General features: G+C 71.1%; 16 non-coding genes across 16 annotated transcripts; all 16 read left to right on the plus strand.

The window, feature by feature from the left end:
• Positions 1 to 1,200: 1,200 nt before the first annotated feature.
• Positions 1,201 to 1,319, plus strand: LOC141581379 (5S ribosomal RNA). Its single transcript, XR_012513971.1, has one exon. It is a non-coding gene; the product is annotated as a 5S ribosomal RNA (ribosomal RNA).
• A 1,519-nt stretch (positions 1,320 to 2,838) lies between these two features.
• On the plus strand, positions 2,839 to 2,958 carry LOC141581306 (5S ribosomal RNA). The gene has a single exon (XR_012513900.1). It is a non-coding gene; the product is annotated as a 5S ribosomal RNA (ribosomal RNA).
• A 1,473-nt stretch (positions 2,959 to 4,431) lies between these two features.
• Positions 4,432 to 4,550, plus strand: LOC141581347 (5S ribosomal RNA). The gene has a single exon (XR_012513940.1). It is a non-coding gene; the product is annotated as a 5S ribosomal RNA (ribosomal RNA).
• A 1,521-nt stretch (positions 4,551 to 6,071) lies between these two features.
• Positions 6,072 to 6,191, plus strand: LOC141581308 (5S ribosomal RNA). The gene has a single exon (XR_012513902.1). It is a non-coding gene; the product is annotated as a 5S ribosomal RNA (ribosomal RNA).
• A 1,472-nt stretch (positions 6,192 to 7,663) lies between these two features.
• LOC141581348 (5S ribosomal RNA) lies at positions 7,664 to 7,782 on the plus strand. The gene has a single exon (XR_012513941.1). It is a non-coding gene; the product is annotated as a 5S ribosomal RNA (ribosomal RNA).
• A 1,522-nt stretch (positions 7,783 to 9,304) lies between these two features.
• Positions 9,305 to 9,424, plus strand: LOC141581309 (5S ribosomal RNA). The gene has a single exon (XR_012513903.1). It is a non-coding gene; the product is annotated as a 5S ribosomal RNA (ribosomal RNA).
• A 1,471-nt stretch (positions 9,425 to 10,895) lies between these two features.
• LOC141581349 (5S ribosomal RNA) lies at positions 10,896 to 11,014 on the plus strand. Its single transcript, XR_012513942.1, has one exon. It is a non-coding gene; the product is annotated as a 5S ribosomal RNA (ribosomal RNA).
• A 1,521-nt stretch (positions 11,015 to 12,535) lies between these two features.
• LOC141581310 (5S ribosomal RNA) lies at positions 12,536 to 12,655 on the plus strand. Its single transcript, XR_012513904.1, has one exon. It is a non-coding gene; the product is annotated as a 5S ribosomal RNA (ribosomal RNA).
• A 1,471-nt stretch (positions 12,656 to 14,126) lies between these two features.
• LOC141581350 (5S ribosomal RNA) lies at positions 14,127 to 14,245 on the plus strand. The gene has a single exon (XR_012513943.1). It is a non-coding gene; the product is annotated as a 5S ribosomal RNA (ribosomal RNA).
• A 1,522-nt stretch (positions 14,246 to 15,767) lies between these two features.
• Positions 15,768 to 15,887, plus strand: LOC141581311 (5S ribosomal RNA). Its single transcript, XR_012513905.1, has one exon. It is a non-coding gene; the product is annotated as a 5S ribosomal RNA (ribosomal RNA).
• A 1,474-nt stretch (positions 15,888 to 17,361) lies between these two features.
• LOC141581351 (5S ribosomal RNA) lies at positions 17,362 to 17,480 on the plus strand. Its single transcript, XR_012513944.1, has one exon. It is a non-coding gene; the product is annotated as a 5S ribosomal RNA (ribosomal RNA).
• Positions 17,481 to 18,999: 1,519 nt separating this feature from the next.
• On the plus strand, positions 19,000 to 19,119 carry LOC141581312 (5S ribosomal RNA). Its single transcript, XR_012513906.1, has one exon. It is a non-coding gene; the product is annotated as a 5S ribosomal RNA (ribosomal RNA).
• A 1,471-nt stretch (positions 19,120 to 20,590) lies between these two features.
• LOC141581352 (5S ribosomal RNA) lies at positions 20,591 to 20,709 on the plus strand. Its single transcript, XR_012513945.1, has one exon. It is a non-coding gene; the product is annotated as a 5S ribosomal RNA (ribosomal RNA).
• Positions 20,710 to 22,229: 1,520 nt separating this feature from the next.
• LOC141581313 (5S ribosomal RNA) lies at positions 22,230 to 22,349 on the plus strand. Its single transcript, XR_012513907.1, has one exon. It is a non-coding gene; the product is annotated as a 5S ribosomal RNA (ribosomal RNA).
• Positions 22,350 to 23,820: 1,471 nt separating this feature from the next.
• Positions 23,821 to 23,939, plus strand: LOC141581354 (5S ribosomal RNA). The gene has a single exon (XR_012513946.1). It is a non-coding gene; the product is annotated as a 5S ribosomal RNA (ribosomal RNA).
• A 1,518-nt stretch (positions 23,940 to 25,457) lies between these two features.
• On the plus strand, positions 25,458 to 25,577 carry LOC141581314 (5S ribosomal RNA). The gene has a single exon (XR_012513908.1). It is a non-coding gene; the product is annotated as a 5S ribosomal RNA (ribosomal RNA).
• Positions 25,578 to 26,990: the final 1,413 nt, after the last annotated feature.

Genomic DNA, 26,990 nt, shown 5'->3' on the forward strand with positions numbered 1-26,990 from the left:
CTCACCCGGCGCCGCCGCAACCGTCCGAGACCGGAGCCCGCCCGGGGTAGGTAGAGGCAGAGGCGGGCAGGGCCAGCGGGTCCCACAGACGCAAGCCAAGGCCTCTGCTCCAGACCTCATGGGCTGCTGTGCCGGGGAAAAGGACGGCGCCTTCGCCAGCCACCAGGAAAGCGGTTTCTGTGCGCCCGCATCCCCATCGCCGCCAACTCCGCCTAAGCCCCAGTCTCGAGGGCAGGAGAGAGAGACGCAGGCCTCGGGCCCTGTCTCCCTGCAGATGGCGGGGCCCACCGCAGCCAGTGGACGGCGAGGAGCCAACAGAGGAAGGACCCTAGCAGAGGCGCAGCCAACGCACCCAACCGAGCCAAGAGAAAAAACGCGTGTCAGGGCGCCGTCGGTCCTCCCGCGTGGGCGGCCCTGCCAGCCCGTCCTGAGCCAGCCCAAGCAGCCTCCACCCCACCCCGGCCTGCTCCAAGAGGCCCTGTCCGTCAGAGCAGAGCGCTGGCTCTCCAAGGCTCTATCGCTGTGGCTCTCTAGCTGCCTCACCCCCCCCCCCTCCCTTTCTGTTCTGCCCCCTGTAGCTGGCGCCCGTTCTGCGGCTCTGGCTGTCGTCTGTCACTCTCTGTCTTTCTCTCCCTTTCTTTCGGTCTCTCCGCCCGTCTCTCCTCTGCTCTCCTTGGGCGAGTGCGTCAGCCCCTCTGGTCCCGGGGTCAGGCTGCCGGCTCTAGCGCCAGCGCGGGACACAGCGAGGGCTCCGCCCCGCCCCCCGGCCCCTGAGCCGCACCAGGGAGCGTGGTGGGTGCGCTGGGAGAAAAAGAACCCGCGGGGCTGGGCCGCCTCTGGGTTCCTGGGCAGCCGTGGCGGCTCTGAGTGGCAGGGGCACGAGGGGGCCTTGCCGGAGGGGCGGCGGCGGATCCCAAAGTATCCCTCGGCGGCGGCGGCGGCGGCAAGGCGGAGGCCCCGGAGGAAGCCCCGGGACCCCGAGCGCTCGGCGCAGACCCTGTCGTCCCCGCCGGCGACGACGGGAGGCTCCGAGAGGCCGACGGAAGGCGCGGCGCAGCGTGGCGCAGCGCGGCGGCCGGCGGTGCCAGGGCATAGCGTGGAAGAGCGGCCCAGCCGGCCGGCAGGGCTCGCGGTGACGCCTGGAGTCGGGCGGGCGTGGCTGCGGGCCGCCTTTTGGGGCAGCCAAAGGCCACCGCCAGCGTCTACGGCCATACCACCCTGAACGCGCCCGATCTCGTCTGATCTCGGAAGCTAAGCAGGGTCGGGCCTGGTTAGTACTTGGATGGGAGACCGCCTGGGAATATCGGGTGCTGTAGGCTTTTGGCTCTTCCGCTCCCTGCCTTCTTTTGTCCCTCTTTTGTCGCTGGGCTTCCCCAGCGGCCCCCGACTCTGCTCCCCCTCTTTCCGCCCGTCCGCGACCCCGCCGCAGCCTGGGACCTCCGCGGGGGGGGAGGGGGGGGGCGGCAGGGTGGGAGCGGGTGGATCGGCCATCGCAGCACCCCCCAGGCTGCTGGCAGCGTCTACCGCCTCTTCCGCCGGTGCCGGGAGGGACGGGACCCGACCCCCACCTCCGAATCCGCAGGCAGGCGCCGCTTCCCTGCCCCGTCGGGTGCTTTCTTTCTCCCGGGACGCCCGGGCAGTTCAAGTGACCCACGCGGCGCCGCCCCAAGCCCGGGGCGGCCAGGGGGCAGCGGGTGCCACAGACGCCAGCCGAGACCTCCGCTCCAGAACGCCTGGGTTCCTTCTTCCGTTTGGCCAGCCGCCGGGAAAATCGTCCCCGTGCGCTTGGATTCCCGCGGCCACCCACTTCGTGTAAACTCTAGTCCCGAGCGCACCGGAGAGGTCCAGGCCCCGGGCCCCGTGGGCACGCTGGGCGCCACGCCTCCCGCCAGACCGACGGGTGCGCGCTACATATCTGGGGGCGGGGGTGGGGGTGGGGGCCGGGGTGGCCCACCGCACCAGGAGGACGGGGAGAAGCCAACAGAGGAAGGACCCTACGAGACGCACCCCCCAAAGCAAGCAACCAACCCAGCCGCGGCAAAACACGTCCCAGGGCTCCGTCGGTCCTCCCGGACCCGCGCGGCCCTGCCACTCTGTTCGGGGCCAGCCCAAGCTCCCTGCACCCTACCGGGCCTGCTCCAGGGAGCCGGGTCCACCACGGCAGAGTGCTCCCTCTCCAAGGCTCAAGCGCTCTGGCTCTCTGATTCCCTCAGCGTCTCTCTTTCTTGTCTTCCCCTTCCACCTTGCGCTCTTTCTGGCCCACCCTTGGGTCTGTCTGTGTGTCTCTGTCTCCATCCTCCTGGTCCTCTCCGTCTCTCTCCGTATCGCTGTCTCTCCGCGTGTGTCCGTTTCTACCGTTCCCTCCCTCGCTCGCTGGCTCTCCTTCGAGCTGTCTGTGTCTACGTGCCTGTGCCTGGGCCTGCGTGGGTGCTCGTGCCAGTGGGCTCGTGTGTGTGTGTGTGTGGGAGGGGTGGGGTTGTGTTCGTCGTGGTGGCGGTGGCGGTGGCGGTGGCGGCGGCGGCGGTGGTGCTGGCGTTGTTGGAGTCGGCGGGGCCCTCTGGGTGTCCCTCGGCCCCTGTGTTGGGATCAGGAGCCCGGCCGTCGTGACGACGAAGACAAGCGAAATCGGGAGGCGTGGGGAGGCCGCAGGAAAGCGGAGCCCCGCGTCGGGGCAGAGCTGGGGCGGTAGACCCGGAGAGCGGCCGAGCCCGGCAGCGGGCGAGCGGCTCGGGGGGGTCTCCGACCCGAGCCCCGCGGCCAGGCGGTGGCAGTGAGGCCTGGCGTCGGGCGGCCGTGGCTGCGCCGGCCTCGTGGGGCAGCCAGGGGCCCGCTGCTGGCGTCTACGGCCATGCCGCCCTGGACGCGCCCGATCTCGTCAGATCTCGGAAGCAAAGCAGGGTCGGGCCTGGTTAGTACCTGGACGGGAGACCGCCTGGGGAACACCGGGTGCCGTGGGCTTTCGGCTCTTCGCTGCCTGCCCCTGGCCTTTTTGCGGTCGCCGTGCTTCTCAAGCGCCCGGTTTTCCGTCCCGCCTGCGACCCCGCCGCAGCCCGGCACCAGCAGCGGCCGGGCAGCAGCACGCCTCCTCTTCGGCCTGGCCGCCGCCCATCAGGAGCTGGGCTCCAGCCTGGGCACCGAGGGCCGGGACCCGACCCCCCAAGGCGCAGGCCCGGGGTCCCTGCCGTCCAGGGTGTCTTCCCGCTCCCGGGACGCCCGGTGAACGCAATTCACTCACCCGGCGCCGCCGCAACCGTCCGAGACCGGAGCCCGCCCGGGGTAGGTAGAGGCAGAGGCGGGCAGGGCCAGCGGGTCCCACAGACGCAAGCCAAGGCCTCTGCTCCAGACCTCATGGGCTGCTGTGCCGGGGAAAAGGACGGCGCCTTCGCCAGCCACCAGGAAAGCGGTTTCTGTGCGCCCGCATCCCCATCGCCGCCAACTCCGCCTAAGCCCCAGTCTCGAGGGCAGGAGAGAGAGACGCAGGCCTCGGGCCCTGTCTCCCTGCAGATGGCGGGGCCCACCGCAGCCAGTGGACGGCGAGGAGCCAACAGAGGAAGGACCCTAGCAGAGGCGCAGCCAACGCACCCAACCGAGCCAAGAGAAAAAACGCGTGTCAGGGCGCCGTCGGTCCTCCCGCGTGGGCGGCCCTGCCAGCCCGTCCTGAGCCAGCCCAAGCAGCCTCCACCCCACCCCGGCCTGCTCCAAGAGGCCCTGTCCGTCAGAGCAGAGCGCTGGCTCTCCAAGGCTCTATCGCTGTGGCTCTCTAGCTGCCTCACCCCCCCCCCCCTCCCTTTCTGTTCTGCCCCCTGTAGCTGGCGCCCGTTCTGCGGCTCTGGCTGTCGTCTGTCACTCTCTGTCTTTCTCTCCCTTTCTTTCGGTCTCTCCGCCCGTCTCTCCTCTGCTCTCCTTGGGCGAGTGCGTCAGCCCCTCTGGTCCCGGGGTCAGGCTGCCGGCTCTAGCGCCAGCGCGGGACACAGCGAGGGCTCCGCCCCGCCCCCCGGCCCCTGAGCCGCACCAGGGAGCGTGGTGGGTGCGCTGGGAGAAAAAGAACCCGCGGGGCTGGGCCGCCTCTGGGTTCCTGGGCAGCCGTGGCGGCTCTGAGTGGCAGGGGCACGAGGGGGCCTTGCCGGAGGGGCGGCGGCGGATCCCAAAGTATCCCTCGGCGGCGGCGGCGGCGGCAAGGCGGAGGCCCCGGAGGAAGCCCCGGGACCCCGAGCGCTCGGCGCAGACCCTGTCGTCCCCGCCGGCGACGACGGGAGGCTCCGAGAGGCCGACGGAAGGCGCGGCGCAGCGTGGCGCAGCGCGGCGGCCGGCGGTGCCAGGGCATAGCGTGGAAGAGCGGCCCAGCCGGCCGGCAGGGCTCGCGGTGACGCCTGGAGTCGGGCGGGCGTGGCTGCGGGCCGCCTTTTGGGGCAGCCAAAGGCCACCGCCAGCGTCTACGGCCATACCACCCTGAACGCGCCCGATCTCGTCTGATCTCGGAAGCTAAGCAGGGTCGGGCCTGGTTAGTACTTGGATGGGAGACCGCCTGGGAATACCGGGTGCTGTAGGCTTTTGGCTCTTCCGCTCCCTGCCTTCTTTTGTCCCTCTTTTGTCGCTGGGCTTCCCCAGCGGCCCCCGACTCTGCTCCCCCTCTTTCCGCCCGTCCGCGACCCCGCCGCAGCCTGGGACCTCCGCGGGGGGGGAGGGGGGGGGCGGCAGGGTGGGAGCGGGTGGATCGGCCATCGCAGCACCCCCCAGGCTGCTGGCAGCGTCTACCGCCTCTTCCGCCGGTGCCGGGAGGGACGGGACCCGACCCCCACCTCCGAATCCGCAGGCAGGCGCCGCTTCCCTGCCCCGTCGGGTGCTTTCTTTCTCCCGGGACGCCCGGGCAGTTCAAGTGACCCACGCGGCGCCGCCCCAAGCCCGGGGCGGCCAGGGGGCAGCGGGTGCCACAGACGCCAGCCGAGACCTCCGCTCCAGAACGCCTGGGTTCCTTCTTCCGTTTGGCCAGCCGCCGGGAAAATCGTCCCCGTGCGCTTGGATTCCCGCGGCCACCCACTTCGTGTAAACTCTAGTCCCGAGCGCACCGGAGAGGTCCAGGCCCCGGGCCCCGTGGGCACGCTGGGCGCCACGCCTCCCGCCAGACCGACGGGTGCGCGCTACATATCTGGGGGCGGGGGTGGGGGTGGGGGCCGGGGTGGCCCACCGCACCAGGAGGACGGGGAGAAGCCAACAGAGGAAGGACCCTACGAGACGCACCCCCCAAAGCAAGCAACCAACCCAGCCGCGGCAAAACACGTCCCAGGGCTCCGTCGGTCCTCCCGGACCCGCGCGGCCCTGCCACTCTGTTCGGGGCCAGCCCAAGCTCCCTGCACCCTACCGGGCCTGCTCCAGGGAGCCGGGTCCACCACGGCAGAGTGCTCCCTCTCCAAGGCTCAAGCGCTCTGGCTCTCTGATTCCCTCAGCGTCTCTCTTTCTTGTCTTCCCCTTCCACCTTGCGCTCTTTCTGGCCCACCCTTGGGTCTGTCTGTGTGTCTCTGTCTCCATCCTCCTGGTCCTCTCCGTCTCTCTCCGTATCGCTGTCTCTCCGCGTGTGTCCGTTTCTACCGTTCCCTCCCTCGCTCGCTGGCTCTCCTTCGAGCTGTCTGTGTCTACGTGCCTGTGCCTGGGCCTGCGTGGGTGCTCGTGCCAGTGGGCTCGTGTGTGTGTGTGTGTGTGGGAGGGGTGGGGTTGTGTTCGTCGTGGTGGCGGTGGCGGTGGCGGTGGCGGCGGCGGCGGTGGTGGTGGCGTTGTTGGAGTCGGCGGGGCCCTCTGGGTGTCCCTCGGCCCCTGTGTTGGGATCAGGAGCCCGGCCGTCGTGACGACGAAGACAAGCGAAATCGGGAGGCGTGGGGAGGCCGCAGGAAAGCGGAGCCCCGCGTCGGGGCAGAGCTGGGGCGGTAGACCCGGAGAGCGGCCGAGCCCGGCAGCGGGCGAGCGGCTCGGGGGGGTCTCCGACCCGAGCCCCGCGGCCAGGCGGTGGCAGTGAGGCCTGGCGTCGGGCGGCCGTGGCTGCGCCGGCCTCGTGGGGCAGCCAGGGGCCCGCTGCTGGCGTCTACGGCCATGCCGCCCTGGACGCGCCCGATCTCGTCAGATCTCGGAAGCAAAGCAGGGTCGGGCCTGGTTAGTACCTGGACGGGAGACCGCCTGGGGAACACCGGGTGCCGTGGGCTTTCGGCTCTTCGCTGCCTGCCCCTGGCCTTTTTGCGGTCGCCGTGCTTCTCAAGCGCCCGGTTTTCCGTCCCGCCTGCGACCCCGCCGCAGCCCGGCACCAGCAGCGGCCGGGCAGCAGCACGCCTCCTCTTCGGCCTGGCCGCCGCCCATCAGGAGCTGGGCTCCAGCCTGGGCACCGAGGGCCGGGACCCGACCCCCCAAGGCGCAGGCCCGGGGTCCCTGCCGTCCAGGGTGTCTTCCCGCTCCCGGGACGCCCGGTGAACGCAATTCACTCACCCGGCGCCGCCGCAACCGTCCGAGACCGGAGCCCGCCCGGGGTAGGTAGAGGCAGAGGCGGGCAGGGCCAGCGGGTCCCACAGACGCAAGCCAAGGCCTCTGCTCCAGACCTCATGGGCTGCTGTGCCGGGGAAAAGGACGGCGCCTTCGCCAGCCACCAGGAAAGCGGTTTCTGTGCGCCCGCATCCCCATCGCCGCCAACTCCGCCTAAGCCCCAGTCTCGAGGGCAGGAGAGAGAGACGCAGGCCTCGGGCCCTGTCTCCCTGCAGATGGCGGGGCCCACCGCAGCCAGTGGACGGCGAGGAGCCAACAGAGGAAGGACCCTAGCAGAGGCGCAGCCAACGCACCCAACCGAGCCAAGAGAAAAAACGCGTGTCAGGGCGCCGTCGGTCCTCCCGCGTGGGCGGCCCTGCCAGCCCGTCCTGAGCCAGCCCAAGCAGCCTCCACCCCACCCCGGCCTGCTCCAAGAGGCCCTGTCCGTCAGAGCAGAGCGCTGGCTCTCCAAGGCTCTATCGCTGTGGCTCTCTAGCTGCCTCACCCCCCCCCCCTCCCTTTCTGTTCTGCCCCCTGTAGCTGGCGCCCGTTCTGCGGCTCTGGCTGTCGTCTGTCACTCTCTGTCTTTCTCTCCCTTTCTTTCGGTCTCTCCGCCCGTCTCTCCTCTGCTCTCCTTGGGCGAGTGCGTCAGCCCCTCTGGTCCCGGGGTCAGGCTGCCGGCTCTAGCGCCAGCGCGGGACACAGCGAGGGCTCCGCCCCGCCCCCCGGCCCCTGAGCCGCACCAGGGAGCGTGGTGGGTGCGCTGGGAGAAAAAGAACCCGCGGGGCTGGGCCGCCTCTGGGTTCCTGGGCAGCCGTGGCGGCTCTGAGTGGCAGGGGCACGAGGGGGCCTTGCCGGAGGGGCGGCGGCGGATCCCAAAGTATCCCTCGGCGGCGGCGGCGGCGGCAAGGCGGAGGCCCCGGAGGAAGCCCCGGGACCCCGAGCGCTCGGCGCAGACCCTGTCGTCCCCGCCGGCGACGACGGGAGGCTCCGAGAGGCCGACGGAAGGCGCGGCGCAGCGTGGCGCAGCGCGGCGGCCGGCGGTGCCAGGGCATAGCGTGGAAGAGCGGCCCAGCCGGCCGGCAGGGCTCGCGGTGACGCCTGGAGTCGGGCGGGCGTGGCTGCGGGCCGCCTTTTGGGGCAGCCAAAGGCCACCGCCAGCGTCTACGGCCATACCACCCTGAACGCGCCCGATCTCGTCTGATCTCGGAAGCTAAGCAGGGTCGGGCCTGGTTAGTACTTGGATGGGAGACCGCCTGGGAATACCGGGTGCTGTAGGCTTTTGGCTCTTCCGCTCCCTGCCTTCTTTTGTCCCTCTTTTGTCGCTGGGCTTCCCCAGCGGCCCCCGACTCTGCTCCCCCTCTTTCCGCCCGTCCGCGACCCCGCCGCAGCCTGGGACCTCCGCGGGGGGGGAGGGGGGGGGGCGGCAGGGTGGGAGCGGGTGGATCGGCCATCGCAGCACCCCCCAGGCTGCTGGCAGCGTCTACCGCCTCTTCCGCCGGTGCCGGGAGGGACGGGACCCGACCCCCACCTCCGAATCCGCAGGCAGGCGCCGCTTCCCTGCCCCGTCGGGTGCTTTCTTTCTCCCGGGACGCCCGGGCAGTTCAAGTGACCCACGCGGCGCCGCCCCAAGCCCGGGGCGGCCAGGGGGCAGCGGGTGCCACAGACGCCAGCCGAGACCTCCGCTCCAGAACGCCTGGGTTCCTTCTTCCGTTTGGCCAGCCGCCGGGAAAATCGTCCCCGTGCGCTTGGATTCCCGCGGCCACCCACTTCGTGTAAACTCTAGTCCCGAGCGCACCGGAGAGGTCCAGGCCCCGGGCCCCGTGGGCACGCTGGGCGCCACGCCTCCCGCCAGACCGACGGGTGCGCGCTACATATCTGGGGGCGGGGGTGGGGGTGGGGGCCGGGGTGGCCCACCGCACCAGGAGGACGGGGAGAAGCCAACAGAGGAAGGACCCTACGAGACGCACCCCCCAAAGCAAGCAACCAACCCAGCCGCGGCAAAACACGTCCCAGGGCTCCGTCGGTCCTCCCGGACCCGCGCGGCCCTGCCACTCTGTTCGGGGCCAGCCCAAGCTCCCTGCACCCTACCGGGCCTGCTCCAGGGAGCCGGGTCCACCACGGCAGAGTGCTCCCTCTCCAAGGCTCAAGCGCTCTGGCTCTCTGATTCCCTCAGCGTCTCTCTTTCTTGTCTTCCCCTTCCACCTTGCGCTCTTTCTGGCCCACCCTTGGGTCTGTCTGTGTGTCTCTGTCTCCATCCTCCTGGTCCTCTCCGTCTCTCTCCGTATCGCTGTCTCTCCGCGTGTGTCCGTTTCTACCGTTCCCTCCCTCGCTCGCTGGCTCTCCTTCGAGCTGTCTGTGTCTACGTGCCTGTGCCTGGGCCTGCGTGGGTGCTCGTGCCAGTGGGCTCGTGTGTGTGTGTGTGTGTGGGAGGGGTGGGGTTGTGTTCGTCGTGGTGGCGGTGGCGGTGGCGGTGGCGGCGGCGGCGGTGGTGGTGGCGTTGTTGGAGTCGGCGGGGCCCTCTGGGTGTCCCTCGGCCCCTGTGTTGGGATCAGGAGCCCGGCCGTCGTGACGACGAAGACAAGCGAAATCGGGAGGCGTGGGGAGGCCGCAGGAAAGCGGAGCCCCGCGTCGGGGCAGAGCTGGGGCGGTAGACCCGGAGAGCGGCCGAGCCCGGCAGCGGGCGAGCGGCTCGGGGGGGTCTCCGACCCGAGCCCCGCGGCCAGGCGGTGGCAGTGAGGCCTGGCGTCGGGCGGCCGTGGCTGCGCCGGCCTCGTGGGGCAGCCAGGGGCCCGCTGCTGGCGTCTACGGCCATGCCGCCCTGGACGCGCCCGATCTCGTCAGATCTCGGAAGCAAAGCAGGGTCGGGCCTGGTTAGTACCTGGACGGGAGACCGCCTGGGGAACACCGGGTGCCGTGGGCTTTCGGCTCTTCGCTGCCTGCCCCTGGCCTTTTTGCGGTCGCCGTGCTTCTCAAGCGCCCGGTTTTCCGTCCCGCCTGCGACCCCGCCGCAGCCCGGCACCAGCAGCGGCCGGGCAGCAGCACGCCTCCTCTTCGGCCTGGCCGCCGCCCATCAGGAGCTGGGCTCCAGCCTGGGCACCGAGGGCCGGGACCCGACCCCCCAAGGCGCAGGCCCGGGGTCCCTGCCGTCCAGGGTGTCTTCCCGCTCCCGGGACGCCCGGTGAACGCAATTCACTCACCCGGCGCCGCCGCAACCGTCCGAGACCGGAGCCCGCCCGGGGTAGGTAGAGGCAGAGGCGGGCAGGGCCAGCGGGTCCCACAGACGCAAGCCAAGGCCTCTGCTCCAGACCTCATGGGCTGCTGTGCCGGGGAAAAGGACGGCGCCTTCGCCAGCCACCAGGAAAGCGGTTTCTGTGCGCCCGCATCCCCATCGCCGCCAACTCCGCCTAAGCCCCAGTCTCGAGGGCAGGAGAGAGAGACGCAGGCCTCGGGCCCTGTCTCCCTGCAGATGGCGGGGCCCACCGCAGCCAGTGGACGGCGAGGAGCCAACAGAGGAAGGACCCTAGCAGAGGCGCAGCCAACGCACCCAACCGAGCCAAGAGAAAAAACGCGTGTCAGGGCGCCGTCGGTCCTCCCGCGTGGGCGGCCCTGCCAGCCCGTCCTGAGCCAGCCCAAGCAGCCTCCACCCCACCCCGGCCTGCTCCAAGAGGCCCTGTCCGTCAGAGCAGAGCGCTGGCTCTCCAAGGCTCTATCGCTGTGGCTCTCTAGCTGCCTCACCCCCCCCCCTCCCTTTCTGTTCTGCCCCCTGTAGCTGGCGCCCGTTCTGCGGCTCTGGCTGTCGTCTGTCACTCTCTGTCTTTCTCTCCCTTTCTTTCGGTCTCTCCGCCCGTCTCTCCTCTGCTCTCCTTGGGCGAGTGCGTCAGCCCCTCTGGTCCCGGGGTCAGGCTGCCGGCTCTAGCGCCAGCGCGGGACACAGCGAGGGCTCCGCCCCGCCCCCCGGCCCCTGAGCCGCACCAGGGAGCGTGGTGGGTGCGCTGGGAGAAAAAGAACCCGCGGGGCTGGGCCGCCTCTGGGTTCCTGGGCAGCCGTGGCGGCTCTGAGTGGCAGGGGCACGAGGGGGCCTTGCCGGAGGGGCGGCGGCGGATCCCAAAGTATCCCTCGGCGGCGGCGGCGGCGGCAAGGCGGAGGCCCCGGAGGAAGCCCCGGGACCCCGAGCGCTCGGCGCAGACCCTGTCGTCCCCGCCGGCGACGACGGGAGGCTCCGAGAGGCCGACGGAAGGCGCGGCGCAGCGTGGCGCAGCGCGGCGGCCGGCGGTGCCAGGGCATAGCGTGGAAGAGCGTCCCAGCCGGCCGGCAGGGCTCGCGGTGACGCCTGGAGTCGGGCGGGCGTGGCTGCGGGCCGCCTTTTGGGGCAGCCAAAGGCCACCGCCAGCGTCTACGGCCATACCACCCTGAACGCGCCCGATCTCGTCTGATCTCGGAAGCTAAGCAGGGTCGGGCCTGGTTAGTACTTGGATGGGAGACCGCCTGGGAATACCGGGTGCTGTAGGCTTTTGGCTCTTCCGCTCCCTGCCTTCTTTTGTCCCTCTTTTGTCGCTGGGCTTCCCCAGCGGCCCCCGACTCTGCTCCCCCTCTTTCCGCCCGTCCGCGACCCCGCCGCAGCCTGGGACCTCCGCGGGGGGGAGGGGGGGGGGCGGCAGGGTGGGAGCGGGTGGATCGGCCATCGCAGCACCCCCCAGGCTGCTGGCAGCGTCTACCGCCTCTTCCGCCGGTGCCGGGAGGGACGGGACCCGACCCCCACCTCCGAATCCGCAGGCAGGCGCCGCTTCCCTGCCCCGTCGGGTGCTTTCTTTCTCCCGGGACGCCCGGGCAGTTCAAGTGACCCACGCGGCGCCGCCCCAAGCCCGGGGCGGCCAGGGGGCAGCGGGTGCCACAGACGCCAGCCGAGACCTCCGCTCCAGAACGCCTGGGTTCCTTCTTCCGTTTGGCCAGCCGCCGGGAAAATCGTCCCCGTGCGCTTGGATTCCCGCGGCCACCCACTTCGTGTAAACTCTAGTCCCGAGCGCACCGGAGAGGTCCAGGCCCCGGGCCCCGTGGGCACGCTGGGCGCCACGCCTCCCGCCAGACCGACGGGTGCGCGCTACATATCTGGGGGCGGGGGTGGGGGTGGGGGCCGGGGTGGCCCACCGCACCAGGAGGACGGGGAGAAGCCAACAGAGGAAGGACCCTACGAGACGCACCCCCCAAAGCAAGCAACCAACCCAGCCGCGGCAAAACACGTCCCAGGGCTCCGTCGGTCCTCCCGGACCCGCGCGGCCCTGCCACTCTGTTCGGGGCCAGCCCAAGCTCCCTGCACCCTACCGGGCCTGCTCCAGGGAGCCGGGTCCACCACGGCAGAGTGCTCCCTCTCCAAGGCTCAAGCGCTCTGGCTCTCTGATTCCCTCAGCGTCTCTCTTTCTTGTCTTCCCCTTCCACCTTGCGCTCTTTCTGGCCCACCCTTGGGTCTGTCTGTGTGTCTCTGTCTCCATCCTCCTGGTCCTCTCCGTCTCTCTCCGTATCGCTGTCTCTCCGCGTGTGTCCGTTTCTACCGTTCCCTCCCTCGCTCGCTGGCTCTCCTTCGAGCTGTCTGTGTCTACGTGCCTGTGCCTGGGCCTGCGTGGGTGCTCGTGCCAGTGGGCTCGTGTGTGTGTGTGTGTGTGGGAGGGGTGGGGTTGTGTTCGTCGTGGTGGCGGTGGCGGTGGCGGTGGCGGCGGCGGCGGTGGTGGTGGCGTTGTTGGAGTCGGCGGGGCCCTCTGGGTGTCCCTCGGCCCCTGTGTTGGGATCAGGAGCCCGGCCGTCGTGACGACGAAGACAAGCGAAATCGGGAGGCGTGGGGAGGCCGCAGGAAAGCGGAGCCCCGCGTCGGGGCAGAGCTGGGGCGGTAGACCCGGAGAGCGGCCGAGCCCGGCAGCGGGCGAGCGGCTCGGGGGGGTCTCCGACCCGAGCCCCGCGGCCAGGCGGTGGCAGTGAGGCCTGGCGTCGGGCGGCCGTGGCTGCGCCGGCCTCGTGGGGCAGCCAGGGGCCCGCTGCTGGCGTCTACGGCCATGCCGCCCTGGACGCGCCCGATCTCGTCAGATCTCGGAAGCAAAGCAGGGTCGGGCCTGGTTAGTACCTGGACGGGAGACCGCCTGGGGAACACCGGGTGCCGTGGGCTTTCGGCTCTTCGCTGCCTGCCCCTGGCCTTTTTGCGGTCGCCGTGCTTCTCAAGCGCCCGGTTTTCCGTCCCGCCTGCGACCCCGCCGCAGCCCGGCACCAGCAGCGGCCGGGCAGCAGCACGCCTCCTCTTCGGCCTGGCCGCCGCCCATCAGGAGCTGGGCTCCAGCCTGGGCACCGAGGGCCGGGACCCGACCCCCCAAGGCGCAGGCCCGGGGTCCCTGCCGTCCAGGGTGTCTTCCCGCTCCCGGGACGCCCGGTGAACGCAATTCACTCACCCGGCGCCGCCGCAACCGTCCGAGACCGGAGCCCGCCCGGGGTAGGTAGAGGCAGAGGCGGGCAGGGCCAGCGGGTCCCACAGACGCAAGCCAAGGCCTCTGCTCCAGACCTCATGGGCTGCTGTGCCGGGGAAAAGGACGGCGCCTTCGCCAGCCACCAGGAAAGCGGTTTCTGTGCGCCCGCATCCCCATCGCCGCCAACTCCGCCTAAGCCCCAGTCTCGAGGGCAGGAGAGAGAGACGCAGGCCTCGGGCCCTGTCTCCCTGCAGATGGCGGGGCCCACCGCAGCCAGTGGACGGCGAGGAGCCAACAGAGGAAGGACCCTAGCAGAGGCGCAGCCAACGCACCCAACCGAGCCAAGAGAAAAAACGCGTGTCAGGGCGCCGTCGGTCCTCCCGCGTGGGCGGCCCTGCCAGCCCGTCCTGAGCCAGCCCAAGCAGCCTCCACCCCACCCCGGCCTGCTCCAAGAGGCCCTGTCCGTCAGAGCAGAGCGCTGGCTCTCCAAGGCTCTATCGCTGTGGCTCTCTAGCTGCCTCACCCCCCCCCCTCCCTTTCTGTTCTGCCCCCTGTAGCTGGCGCCCGTTCTGCGGCTCTGGCTGTCGTCTGTCACTCTCTGTCTTTCTCTCCCTTTCTTTCGGTCTCTCCGCCCGTCTCTCCTCTGCTCTCCTTGGGCGAGTGCGTCAGCCCCTCTGGTCCCGGGGTCAGGCTGCCGGCTCTAGCGCCAGCGCGGGACACAGCGAGGGCTCCGCCCCGCCCCCCGGCCCCTGAGCCGCACCAGGGAGCGTGGTGGGTGCGCTGGGAGAAAAAGAACCCGCGGGGCTGGGCCGCCTCTGGGTTCCTGGGCAGCCGTGGCGGCTCTGAGTGGCAGGGGCACGAGGGGGCCTTGCCGGAGGGGCGGCGGCGGATCCCAAAGTATCCCTCGGCGGCGGCGGCGGCGGCAAGGCGGAGGCCCCGGAGGAAGCCCCGGGACCCCGAGCGCTCGGCGCAGACCCTGTCGTCCCCGCCGGCGACGACGGGAGGCTCCGAGAGGCCGACGGAAGGCGCGGCGCAGCGTGGCGCAGCGCGGCGGCCGGCGGTGCCAGGGCATAGCGTGGAAGAGCGGCCCAGCCGGCCGGCAGGGCTCGCGGTGACGCCTGGAGTCGGGCGGGCGTGGCTGCGGGCCGCCTTTTGGGGCAGCCAAAGGCCACCGCCAGCGTCTACGGCCATACCACCCTGAACGCGCCCGATCTCGTCTGATCTCGGAAGCTAAGCAGGGTCGGGCCTGGTTAGTACTTGGATGGGAGACCGCCTGGGAATACCGGGTGCTGTAGGCTTTTGGCTCTTCCGCTCCCTGCCTTCTTTTGTCCCTCTTTTGTCGCTGGGCTTCCCCAGCGGCCCCCGACTCTGCTCCCCCTCTTTCCGCCCGTCCGCGACCCCGCCGCAGCCTGGGACCTCCGCGGGGGGGGAGGGGGGGGGGCGGCAGGGTGGGAGCGGGTGGATCGGCCATCGCAGCACCCCCCAGGCTGCTGGCAGCGTCTACCGCCTCTTCCGCCGGTGCCGGGAGGGACGGGACCCGACCCCCACCTCCGAATCCGCAGGCAGGCGCCGCTTCCCTGCCCCGTCGGGTGCTTTCTTTCTCCCGGGACGCCCGGGCAGTTCAAGTGACCCACGCGGCGCCGCCCCAAGCCCGGGGCGGCCAGGGGGCAGCGGGTGCCACAGACGCCAGCCGAGACCTCCGCTCCAGAACGCCTGGGTTCCTTCTTCCGTTTGGCCAGCCGCCGGGAAAATCGTCCCCGTGCGCTTGGATTCCCGCGGCCACCCACTTCGTGTAAACTCTAGTCCCGAGCGCACCGGAGAGGTCCAGGCCCCGGGCCCCGTGGGCACGCTGGGCGCCACGCCTCCCGCCAGACGGACGGGTGCGCGCTACATATCTGGGGGCGGGGGTGGGGGTGGGGGCCGGGGTGGCCCACCGCACCAGGAGGACGGGGAGAAGCCAACAGAGGAAGGACCCTACGAGACGCACCCCCCAAAGCAAGCAACCAACCCAGCCGCGGCAAAACACGTCCCAGGGCTCCGTCGGTCCTCCCGGACCCGCGCGGCCCTGCCACTCTGTTCGGGGCCAGCCCAAGCTCCCTGCACCCTACCGGGCCTGCTCCAGGGAGCCGGGTCCACCACGGCAGAGTGCTCCCTCTCCAAGGCTCAAGCGCTCTGGCTCTCTGATTCCCTCAGCGTCTCTCTTTCTTGTCTTCCCCTTCCACCTTGCGCTCTTTCTGGCCCACCCTTGGGTCTGTCTGTGTGTCTCTGTCTCCATCCTCCTGGTCCTCTCCGTCTCTCTCCGTATCGCTGTCTCTCCGCGTGTGTCCGTTTCTACCGTTCCCTCCCTCGCTCGCTGGCTCTCCTTCGAGCTGTCTGTGTCTACGTGCCTGTGCCTGGGCCTGCGTGGGTGCTCGTGCCAGTGGGCTCGTGTGTGTGTGTGTGTGTGGGAGGGGTGGGGTTGTGTTCGTCGTGGTGGCGGTGGCGGTGGCGGTGGCGGCGGCGGCGGTGGTGGTGGCGTTGTTGGAGTCGGCGGGGCCCTCTGGGTGTCCCTCGGCCCCTGTGTTGGGATCAGGAGCCCGGCCGTCGTGACGACGAAGACAAGCGAAATCGGGAGGCGTGGGGAGGCCGCAGGAAAGCGGAGCCCCGCGTCGGGGCAGAGCTGGGGCGGTAGACCCGGAGAGCGGCCGAGCCCGGCAGCGGGCGAGCGGCTCGGGGGGGTCTCCGACCCGAGCCCCGCGGCCAGGCGGTGGCAGTGAGGCCTGGCGTCGGGCGGCCGTGGCTGCGCCGGCCTCGTGGGGCAGCCAGGGGCCCGCTGCTGGCGTCTACGGCCATGCCGCCCTGGACGCGCCCGATCTCGTCAGATCTCGGAAGCAAAGCAGGGTCGGGCCTGGTTAGTACCTGGACGGGAGACCGCCTGGGGAACACCGGGTGCCGTGGGCTTTCGGCTCTTCGCTGCCTGCCCCTGGCCTTTTTGCGGTCGCCGTGCTTCTCAAGCGCCCGGTTTTCCGTCCCGCCTGCGACCCCGCCGCAGCCCGGCACCAGCAGCGGCCGGGCAGCAGCACGCCTCCTCTTCGGCCTGGCCGCCGCCCATCAGGAGCTGGGCTCCAGCCTGGGCACCGAGGGCCGGGACCCGACCCCCCAAGGCGCAGGCCCGGGGTCCCTGCCGTCCAGGGTGTCTTCCCGCTCCCGGGACGCCCGGTGAACGCAATTCACTCACCCGGCGCCGCCGCAACCGTCCGAGACCGGAGCCCGCCCGGGGTAGGTAGAGGCAGAGGCGGGCAGGGCCAGCGGGTCCCACAGACGCAAGCCAAGGCCTCTGCTCCAGACCTCATGGGCTGCTGTGCCGGGGAAAAGGACGGCGCCTTCGCCAGCCACCAGGAAAGCGGTTTCTGTGCGCCCGCATCCCCATCGCCGCCAACTCCGCCTAAGCCCCAGTCTCGAGGGCAGGAGAGAGAGAGACGCAGGCCTCGGGCCCTGTCTCCCTGCAGATGGCGGGGCCCACCGCAGCCAGTGGACGGCGAGGAGCCAACAGAGGAAGGACCCTAGCAGAGGCGCAGCCAACGCACCCAACCGAGCCAAGAGAAAAAACGCGTGTCAGGGCGCCGTCGGTCCTCCCGCGTGGGCGGCCCTGCCAGCCCGTCCTGAGCCAGCCCAAGCAGCCTCCACCCCACCCCGGCCTGCTCCAAGAGGCCCTGTCCGTCAGAGCAGAGCGCTGGCTCTCCAAGGCTCTATCGCTGTGGCTCTCTAGCTGCCTCACCCCCCCCCCCTCCCTTTCTGTTCTGCCCCCTGTAGCTGGCGCCCGTTCTGCGGCTCTGGCTGTCGTCTGTCACTCTCTGTCTTTCTCTCCCTTTCTTTCGGTCTCTCCGCCCGTCTCTCCTCTGCTCTCCTTGGGCGAGTGCGTCAGCCCCTCTGGTCCCGGGGTCAGGCTGCCGGCTCTAGCGCCAGCGCGGGACACAGCGAGGGCTCCGCCCCGCCCCCCGGCCCCTGAGCCGCACCAGGGAGCGTGGTGGGTGCGCTGGGAGAAAAAGAACCCGCGGGGCTGGGCCGCCTCTGGGTTCCTGGGCAGCCGTGGCGGCTCTGAGTGGCAGGGGCACGAGGGGGCCTTGCCGGAGGGGCGGCGGCGGATCCCAAAGTATCCCTCGGCGGCGGCGGCGGCGGCAAGGCGGAGGCCCCGGAGGAAGCCCCGGGACCCCGAGCGCTCGGCGCAGACCCTGTCGTCCCCGCCGGCGACGACGGGAGGCTCCGAGAGGCCGACGGAAGGCGCGGCGCAGCGTGGCGCAGCGCGGCGGCCGGCGGTGCCAGGGCATAGCGTGGAAGAGCGGCCCAGCCGGCCGGCAGGGCTCGCGGTGACGCCTGGAGTCGGGCGGGCGTGGCTGCGGGCCGCCTTTTGGGGCAGCCAAAGGCCACCGCCAGCGTCTACGGCCATACCACCCTGAACGCGCCCGATCTCGTCTGATCTCGGAAGCTAAGCAGGGTCGGGCCTGGTTAGTACTTGGATGGGAGACCGCCTGGGAATACCGGGTGCTGTAGGCTTTTGGCTCTTCCGCTCCCTGCCTTCTTTTGTCCCTCTTTTGTCGCTGGGCTTCCCCAGCGGCCCCCGACTCTGCTCCCCCTCTTTCCGCCCGTCCGCGACCCCGCCGCAGCCTGGGACCTCCGCGGGGGGGGGGAGGGGGGGCGGCAGGGTGGGAGCGGGTGGATCGGCCATCGCAGCACCCCCCAGGCTGCTGGCAGCGTCTACCGCCTCTTCCGCCGGTGCCGGGAGGGACGGGACCCGACCCCCACCTCCGAATCCGCAGGCAGGCGCCGCTTCCCTGCCCCGTCGGGTGCTTTCTTTCTCCCGGGACGCCCGGGCAGTTCAAGTGACCCACGCGGCGCCGCCCCAAGCCCGGGGCGGCCAGGGGGCAGCGGGTGCCACAGACGCCAGCCGAGACCTCCGCTCCAGAACGCCTGGGTTCCTTCTTCCGTTTGGCCAGCCGCCGGGAAAATCGTCCCCGTGCGCTTGGATTCCCGCGGCCACCCACTTCGTGTAAACTCTAGTCCCGAGCGCACCGGAGAGGTCCAGGCCCCGGGCCCCGTGGGCACGCTGGGCGCCACGCCTCCCGCCAGACCGACGGGTGCGCGCTACATATCTGGGGGCGGGGGTGGGGGTGGGGGCCGGGGTGGCCCACCGCACCAGGAGGACGGGGAGAAGCCAACAGAGGAAGGACCCTACGAGACGCACCCCCCAAAGCAAGCAACCAACCCAGCCGCGGCAAAACACGTCCCAGGGCTCCGTCGGTCCTCCCGGACCCGCGCGGCCCTGCCACTCTGTTCGGGGCCAGCCCAAGCTCCCTGCACCCTACCGGGCCTGCTCCAGGGAGCCGGGTCCACCACGGCAGAGTGCTCCCTCTCCAAGGCTCAAGCGCTCTGGCTCTCTGATTCCCTCAGCGTCTCTCTTTCTTGTCTTCCCCTTCCACCTTGCGCTCTTTCTGGCCCACCCTTGGGTCTGTCTGTGTGTCTCTGTCTCCATCCTCCTGGTCCTCTCCGTCTCTCTCCGTATCGCTGTCTCTCCGCGTGTGTCCGTTTCTACCGTTCCCTCCCTCGCTCGCTGGCTCTCCTTCGAGCTGTCTGTGTCTACGTGCCTGTGCCTGGGCCTGCGTGGGTGCTCGTGCCACTGGGCTCGTGTGTGTGTGTGTGTGGGAGGGGTGGGGTTGTGTTCGTCGTGGTGGCGGTGGCGGTGGCGGTGGCGGCGGCGGCGGTGGTGGTGGCGTTGTTGGAGTCGGCGGGGCCCTCTGGGTGTCCCTCGGCCCCTGTGTTGGGATCAGGAGCCCGGCCGTCGTGACGACGAAGACAAGCGAAATCGGGAGGCGTGGGGAGGCCGCAGGAAAGCGGAGCCCCGCGTCGGGGCAGAGCTGGGGCGGTAGACCCGGAGAGCGGCCGAGCCCGGCAGCGGGCGAGCGGCTCGGGGGGGTCTCCGACCCGAGCCCCGCGGCCAGGCGGTGGCAGTGAGGCCTGGCGTCGGGCGGCCGTGGCTGCGCCGGCCTCGTGGGGCAGCCAGGGGCCCGCTGCTGGCGTCTACGGCCATGCCGCCCTGGACGCGCCCGATCTCGTCAGATCTCGGAAGCAAAGCAGGGTCGGGCCTGGTTAGTACCTGGACGGGAGACCGCCTGGGGAACACCGGGTGCCGTGGGCTTTCGGCTCTTCGCTGCCTGCCCCTGGCCTTTTTGCGGTCGCCGTGCTTCTCAAGCGCCCGGTTTTCCGTCCCGCCTGCGACCCCGCCGCAGCCCGGCACCAGCAGCGGCCGGGCAGCAGCACGCCTCCTCTTCGGCCTGGCCGCCGCCCATCAGGAGCTGGGCTCCAGCCTGGGCACCGAGGGCCGGGACCCGACCCCCCAAGGCGCAGGCCCGGGGTCCCTGCCGTCCAGGGTGTCTTCCCGCTCCCGGGACGCCCGGTGAACGCAATTCACTCACCCGGCGCCGCCGCAACCGTCCGAGACCGGAGCCCGCCCGGGGTAGGTAGAGGCAGAGGCGGGCAGGGCCAGCGGGTCCCACAGACGCAAGCCAAGGCCTCTGCTCCAGACCTCATGGGCTGCTGTGCCGGGGAAAAGGACGGCGCCTTCGCCAGCCACCAGGAAAGCGGTTTCTGTGCGCCCGCATCCCCATCGCCGCCAACTCCGCCTAAGCCCCAGTCTCGAGGGCAGGAGAGAGAGACGCAGGCCTCGGGCCCTGTCTCCCTGCAGATGGCGGGGCCCACCGCAGCCAGTGGACGGCGAGGAGCCAACAGAGGAAGGACCCTAGCAGAGGCGCAGCCAACGCACCCAACCGAGCCAAGAGAAAAAACGCGTGTCAGGGCGCCGTCGGTCCTCCCGCGTGGGCGGCCCTGCCAGCCCGTCCTGAGCCAGCCCAAGCAGCCTCCACCCCACCCCGGCCTGCTCCAAGAGGCCCTGTCCGTCAGAGCAGAGCGCTGGCTCTCCAAGGCTCTATCGCTGTGGCTCTCTAGCTGCCTCACCCCCCCCCCTCCCTTTCTGTTCTGCCCCCTGTAGCTGGCGCCCGTTCTGCGGCTCTGGCTGTCGTCTGTCACTCTCTGTCTTTCTCTCCCTTTCTTTCGGTCTCTCCGCCCGTCTCTCCTCTGCTCTCCTTGGGCGAGTGCGTCAGCCCCTCTGGTCCCGGGGTCAGGCTGCCGGCTCTAGCGCCAGCGCGGGACACAGCGAGGGCTCCGCCCCGCCCCCCGGCCCCTGAGCCGCACCAGGGAGCGTGGTGGGTGCGCTGGGAGAAAAAGAACCCGCGGGGCTGGGCCGCCTCTGGGTTCCTGGGCAGCCGTGGCGGCTCTGAGTGGCAGGGGCACGAGGGGGCCTTGCCGGAGGGGCGGCGGCGGATCCCAAAGTATCCCTCGGCGGCGGCGGCGGCGGCAAGGCGGAGGCCCCGGAGGAAGCCCCGGGACCCCGAGCGCTCGGCGCAGACCCTGTCGTCCCCGCCGGCGACGACGGGAGGCTCCGAGAGGCCGACGGAAGGCGCGGCGCAGCGTGGCGCAGCGCGGCGGCCGGCGGTGCCAGGGCATAGCGTGGAAGAGCGGCCCAGCCGGCCGGCAGGGCTCGCGGTGACGCCTGGAGTCGGGCGGGCGTGGCTGCGGGCCGCCTTTTGGGGCAGCCAAAGGCCACCGCCAGCGTCTACGGCCATACCACCCTGAACGCGCCCGATCTCGTCTGATCTCGGAAGCTAAGCAGGGTCGGGCCTGGTTAGTACTTGGATGGGAGACCGCCTGGGAATACCGGGTGCTGTAGGCTTTTGGCTCTTCCGCTCCCTGCCTTCTTTTGTCCCTCTTTTGTCGCTGGGCTTCCCCAGCGGCCCCCGACTCTGCTCCCCCTCTTTCCGCCCGTCCGCGACCCCGCCGCAGCCTGGGACCTCCGCGGGGGGGGGGGGGGGGGCGGCAGGGTGGGAGCGGGTGGATCGGCCATCGCAGCACCCCCCAGGCTGCTGGCAGCGTCTACCGCCTCTTCCGCCGGTGCCGGGAGGGACGGGACCCGACCCCCACCTCCGAATCCGCAGGCAGGCGCCGCTTCCCTGCCCCGTCGGGTGCTTTCTTTCTCCCGGGACGCCCGGGCAGTTCAAGTGACCCACGCGGCGCCGCCCCAAGCCCGGGGCGGCCAGGGGGCAGCGGGTGCCACAGACGCCAGCCGAGACCTCCGCTCCAGAACGCCTGGGTTCCTTCTTCCGTTTGGCCAGCCGCCGGGAAAATCGTCCCCGTGCGCTTGGATTCCCGCGGCCACCCACTTCGTGTAAACTCTAGTCCCGAGCGCACCGGAGAGGTCCAGGCCCCGGGCCCCGTGGGCACGCTGGGCGCCACGCCTCCCGCCAGACCGACGGGTGCGCGCTACATATCTGGGGGCGGGGGTGGGGGTGGGGGCCGGGGTGGCCCACCGCACCAGGAGGACGGGGAGAAGCCAACAGAGGAAGGACCCTACGAGACGCACCCCCCAAAGCAAGCAACCAACCCAGCCGCGGCAAAACACGTCCCAGGGCTCCGTCGGTCCTCCCGGACCCGCGCGGCCCTGCCACTCTGTTCGGGGCCAGCCCAAGCTCCCTGCACCCTACCGGGCCTGCTCCAGGGAGCCGGGTCCACCACGGCAGAGTGCTCCCTCTCCAAGGCTCAAGCGCTCTGGCTCTCTGATTCCCTCAGCGTCTCTCTTTCTTGTCTTCCCCTTCCACCTTGCGCTCTTTCTGGCCCACCCTTGGGTCTGTCTGTGTGTCTCTGTCTCCATCCTCCTGGTCCTCTCCGTCTCTCTCCGTATCGCTGTCTCTCCGCGTGTGTCCGTTTCTACCGTTCCCTCCCTCGCTCGCTGGCTCTCCTTCGAGCTGTCTGTGTCTACGTGCCTGTGCCTGGGCCTGCGTGGGTGCTCGTGCCAGTGGGCTCGTGTGTGTGTGTGTGTGTGGGAGGGGTGGGGTTGTGTTCGTCGTGGTGGCGGTGGCGGTGGCGGTGGCGGCGGCGGCGGTGGTGGTGGCGTTGTTGGAGTCGGCGGGGCCCTCTGGGTGTCCCTCGGCCCCTGTGTTGGGATCAGGAGCCCGGCCGTCGTGACGACGAAGACAAGCGAAATCGGGAGGCGTGGGGAGGCCGCAGGAAAGCGGAGCCCCGCGTCGGGGCAGAGCTGGGGCGGTAGACCCGGAGAGCGGCCGAGCCCGGCAGCGGGCGAGCGGCTCGGGGGGGTCTCCGACCCGAGCCCCGCGGCCAGGCGGTGGCAGTGAGGCCTGGCGTCGGGCGGCCGTGGCTGCGCCGGCCTCGTGGGGCAGCCAGGGGCCCGCTGCTGGCGTCTACGGCCATGCCGCCCTGGACGCGCCCGATCTCGTCAGATCTCGGAAGCAAAGCAGGGTCGGGCCTGGTTAGTACCTGGACGGGAGACCGCCTGGGGAACACCGGGTGCCGTGGGCTTTCGGCTCTTCGCTGCCTGCCCCTGGCCTTTTTGCGGTCGCCGTGCTTCTCAAGCGCCCGGTTTTCCGTCCCGCCTGCGACCCCGCCGCAGCCCGGCACCAGCAGCGGCCGGGCAGCAGCACGCCTCCTCTTCGGCCTGGCCGCCGCCCATCAGGAGCTGGGCTCCAGCCTGGGCACCGAGGGCCGGGACCCGACCCCCCAAGGCGCAGGCCCGGGGTCCCTGCCGTCCAGGGTGTCTTCCCGCTCCCGGGACGCCCGGTGAACGCAATTCACTCACCCGGCGCCGCCGCAACCGTCCGAGACCGGAGCCCGCCCGGGGTAGGTAGAGGCAGAGGCGGGCAGGGCCAGCGGGTCCCACAGACGCAAGCCAAGGCCTCTGCTCCAGACCTCATGGGCTGCTGTGCCGGGGAAAAGGACGGCGCCTTCGCCAGCCACCAGGAAAGCGGTTTCTGTGCGCCCGCATCCCCATCGCCGCCAACTCCGCCTAAGCCCCAGTCTCGAGGGCAGGAGAGAGAGACGCAGGCCTCGGGCCCTGTCTCCCTGCAGATGGCGGGGCCCACCGCAGCCAGTGGACGGCGAGGAGCCAACAGAGGAAGGACCCTAGCAGAGGCGCAGCCAACGCACCCAACCGAGCCAAGAGAAAAAACGCGTGTCAGGGCGCCGTCGGTCCTCCCGCGTGGGCGGCCCTGCCAGCCCGTCCTGAGCCAGCCCAAGCAGCCTCCACCCCACCCCGGCCTGCTCCAAGAGGCCCTGTCCGTCAGAGCAGAGCGCTGGCTCTCCAAGGCTCTATCGCTGTGGCTCTCTAGCTGCCTCACCCCCCCCCCTCCCTTTCTGTTCTGCCCCCTGTAGCTGGCGCCCGTTCTGCGGCTCTGGCTGTCGTCTGTCACTCTCTGTCTTTCTCTCCCTTTCTTTCGGTCTCTCCGCCCGTCTCTCCTCTGCTCTCCTTGGGCGAGTGCGTCAGCCCCTCTGGTCCCGGGGTCAGGCTGCCGGCTCTAGCGCCAGCGCGGGACACAGCGAGGGCTCCGCCCCGCCCCCCGGCCCCTGAGCCGCACCAGGGAGCGTGGTGGGTGCGCTGGGAGAAAAAGAACCCGCGGGGCTGGGCCGCCTCTGGGTTCCTGGGCAGCCGTGGCGGCTCTGAGTGGCAGGGGCACGAGGGGGCCTTGCCGGAGGGGCGGCGGCGGATCCCAAAGTATCCCTCGGCGGCGGCGGCGGCGGCAAGGCGGAGGCCCCGGAGGAAGCCCCGGGACCCCGAGCGCTCGGCGCAGACCCTGTCGTCCCCGCCGGCGACGACGGGAGGCTCCGAGAGGCCGACGGAAGGCGCGGCGCAGCGTGGCGCAGCGCGGCGGCCGGCGGTGCCAGGGCATAGCGTGGAAGAGCGGCCCAGCCGGCCGGCAGGGCTCGCGGTGACGCCTGGGGTCGGGCGGGCGTGGCTGCGGGCCGCCTTTTGGGGCAGCCAAAGGCCACCGCCAGCGTCTACGGCCATACCACCCTGAACGCGCCCGATCTCGTCTGATCTCGGAAGCTAAGCAGGGTCGGGCCTGGTTAGTACTTGGATGGGAGACCGCCTGGGAATACCGGGTGCTGTAGGCTTTTGGCTCTTCCGCTCCCTGCCTTCTTTTGTCCCTCTTTTGTCGCTGGGCTTCCCCAGCGGCCCCCGACTCTGCTCCCCCTCTTTCCGCCCGTCCGCGACCCCGCCGCAGCCTGGGACCTCCGCGGGGGGGGGGGGGGGCGGCAGGGTGGGAGCGGGTGGATCGGCCATCGCAGCACCCCCCAGGCTGCTGGCAGCGTCTACCGCCTCTTCCGCCGGTGCCGGGAGGGACGGGACCCGACCCCCACCTCCGAATCCGCAGGCAGGCGCCGCTTCCCTGCCCCGTCGGGTGCTTTCTTTCTCCCGGGACGCCCGGGCAGTTCAAGTGACCCACGCGGCGCCGCCCCAAGCCCGGGGCGGCCAGGGGGCAGCGGGTGCCACAGACGCCAGCCGAGACCTCCGCTCCAGAACGCCTGGGTTCCTTCTTCCGTTTGGCCAGCCGCCGGGAAAATCGTCCCCGTGCGCTTGGATTCCCGCGGCCACCCACTTCGTGTAAACTCTAGTCCCGAGCGCACCGGAGAGGTCCAGGCCCCGGGCCCCGTGGGCACGCTGGGCGCCACGCCTCCCGCCAGACCGACGGGTGCGCGCTACATATCTGGGGGCGGGGGTGGGGGTGGGGGCCGGGGTGGCCCACCGCACCAGGAGGACGGGGAGAAGCCAACAGAGGAAGGACCCTACGAGACGCACCCCCCAAAGCAAGCAACCAACCCAGCCGCGGCAAAACACGTCCCAGGGCTCCGTCGGTCCTCCCGGACCCGCGCGGCCCTGCCACTCTGTTCGGGGCCAGCCCAAGCTCCCTGCACCCTACCGGGCCTGCTCCAGGGAGCCGGGTCCACCACGGCAGAGTGCTCCCTCTCCAAGGCTCAAGCGCTCTGGCTCTCTGATTCCCTCAGCGTCTCTCTTTCTTGTCTTCCCCTTCCACCTTGCGCTCTTTCTGGCCCACCCTTGGGTCTGTCTGTGTGTCTCTGTCTCCATCCTCCTGGTCCTCTCCGTCTCTCTCCGTATCGCTGTCTCTCCGCGTGTGTCCGTTTCTACCGTTCCCTCCCTCGCTCGCTGGCTCTCCTTCGAGCTGTCTGTGTCTACGTGCCTGTGCCTGGGCCTGCGTGGGTGCTCGTGCCAGTGGGCTCGTGTGTGTGTGTGTGTGTGGGAGGGGTGGGGTTGTGTTCGTCGTGGTGGCGGTGGCGGTGGCGGTGGCGGCGGCGGCGGTGGTGCTGGCGTTGTTGGAGTCGGCGGGGCCCTCTGGGTGTCCCTCGGCCCCTGTGTTGGGATCAGGAGCCCGGCCGTCGTGACGACGAAGACAAGCGAAATCGGGAGGCGTGGGGAGGCCGCAGGAAAGCGGAGCCCCGCGTCGGGGCAGAGCTGGGGCGGTAGACCCGGAGAGCGGCCGAGCCCGGCAGCGGGCGAGCGGCTCGGGGGGGTCTCCGACCCGAGCCCCGCGGCCAGGCGGTGGCAGTGAGGCCTGGCGTCGGGCGGCCGTGGCTGCGCCGGCCTCGTGGGGCAGCCAGGGGCCCGCTGCTGGCGTCTACGGCCATGCCGCCCTGGACGCGCCCGATCTCGTCAGATCTCGGAAGCAAAGCAGGGTCGGGCCTGGTTAGTACCTGGACGGGAGACCGCCTGGGGAACACCGGGTGCCGTGGGCTTTCGGCTCTTCGCTGCCTGCCCCTGGCCTTTTTGCGGTCGCCGTGCTTCTCAAGCGCCCGGTTTTCCGTCCCGCCTGCGACCCCGCCGCAGCCCGGCACCAGCAGCGGCCGGGCAGCAGCACGCCTCCTCTTCGGCCTGGCCGCCGCCCATCAGGAGCTGGGCTCCAGCCTGGGCACCGAGGGCCGGGACCCGACCCCCCAAGGCGCAGGCCCGGGGTCCCTGCCGTCCAGGGTGTCTTCCCGCTCCCGGGACGCCCGGTGAACGCAATTCACTCACCCGGCGCCGCCGCAACCGTCCGAGACCGGAGCCCGCCCGGGGTAGGTAGAGGCAGAGGCGGGCAGGGCCAGCGGGTCCCACAGACGCAAGCCAAGGCCTCTGCTCCAGACCTCATGGGCTGCTGTGCCGGGGAAAAGGACGGCGCCTTCGCCAGCCACCAGGAAAGCGGTTTCTGTGCGCCCGCATCCCCATCGCCGCCAACTCCGCCTAAGCCCCAGTCTCGAGGGCAGGAGAGAGAGACGCAGGCCTCGGGCCCTGTCTCCCTGCAGATGGCGGGGCCCACCGCAGCCAGTGGACGGCGAGGAGCCAACAGAGGAAGGACCCTAGCAGAGGCGCAGCCAACGCACCCAACCGAGCCAAGAGAAAAAACGCGTGTCAGGGCGCCGTCGGTCCTCCCGCGTGGGCGGCCCTGCCAGCCCGTCCTGAGCCAGCCCAAGCAGCCTCCACCCCACCCCGGCCTGCTCCAAGAGGCCCTGTCCGTCAGAGCAGAGCGCTGGCTCTCCAAGGCTCTATCGCTGTGGCTCTCTAGCTGCCTCACCCCCCCCCCTCCCTTTCTGTTCTGCCCCCTGTAGCTGGCGCCCGTTCTGCGGCTCTGGCTGTCGTCTGTCACTCTCTGTCTTTCTCTCCCTTTCTTTCGGTCTCTCCGCCCGTCTCTCCTCTGCTCTCCTTGGGCGAGTGCGTCAGCCCCTCTGGTCCCGGGGTCAGGCTGCCGGCTCTAGCGCCAGCGCGGGACACAGCGAGGGCTCCGCCCCGCCCCCCGGCCCCTGAGCCGCACCAGGGAGCGTGGTGGGTGCGCTGGGAGAAAAAGAACCCGCGGGGCTGGGCCGCCTCTGGGTTCCTGGGCAGCCGTGGCGGCTCTGAGTGGCAGGGGCACGAGGGGGCCTTGCCGGAGGGGCGGCGGCGGATCCCAAAGTATCCCTCGGCGGCGGCGGCGGCGGCAAGGCGGAGGCCCCGGAGGAAGCCCCGGGACCCCGAGCGCTCGGCGCAGACCCTGTCGTCCCCGCCGGCGACGACGGGAGGCTCCGAGAGGCCGACGGAAGGCGCGGCGCAGCGTGGCGCAGCGCGGCGGCCGGCGGTGCCAGGGCATAGCGTGGAAGAGCGGCCCAGCCGGCCGGCAGGGCTCGCGGTGACGCCTG

Source organism: Saimiri boliviensis, chromosome 14 (genome assembly GCF_048565385.1).
Source record: "Saimiri boliviensis isolate mSaiBol1 chromosome 14, mSaiBol1.pri, whole genome shotgun sequence".
In the NCBI taxonomy this organism is placed as follows: Eukaryota; Metazoa; Chordata; class Mammalia; order Primates; family Cebidae; genus Saimiri; species Saimiri boliviensis.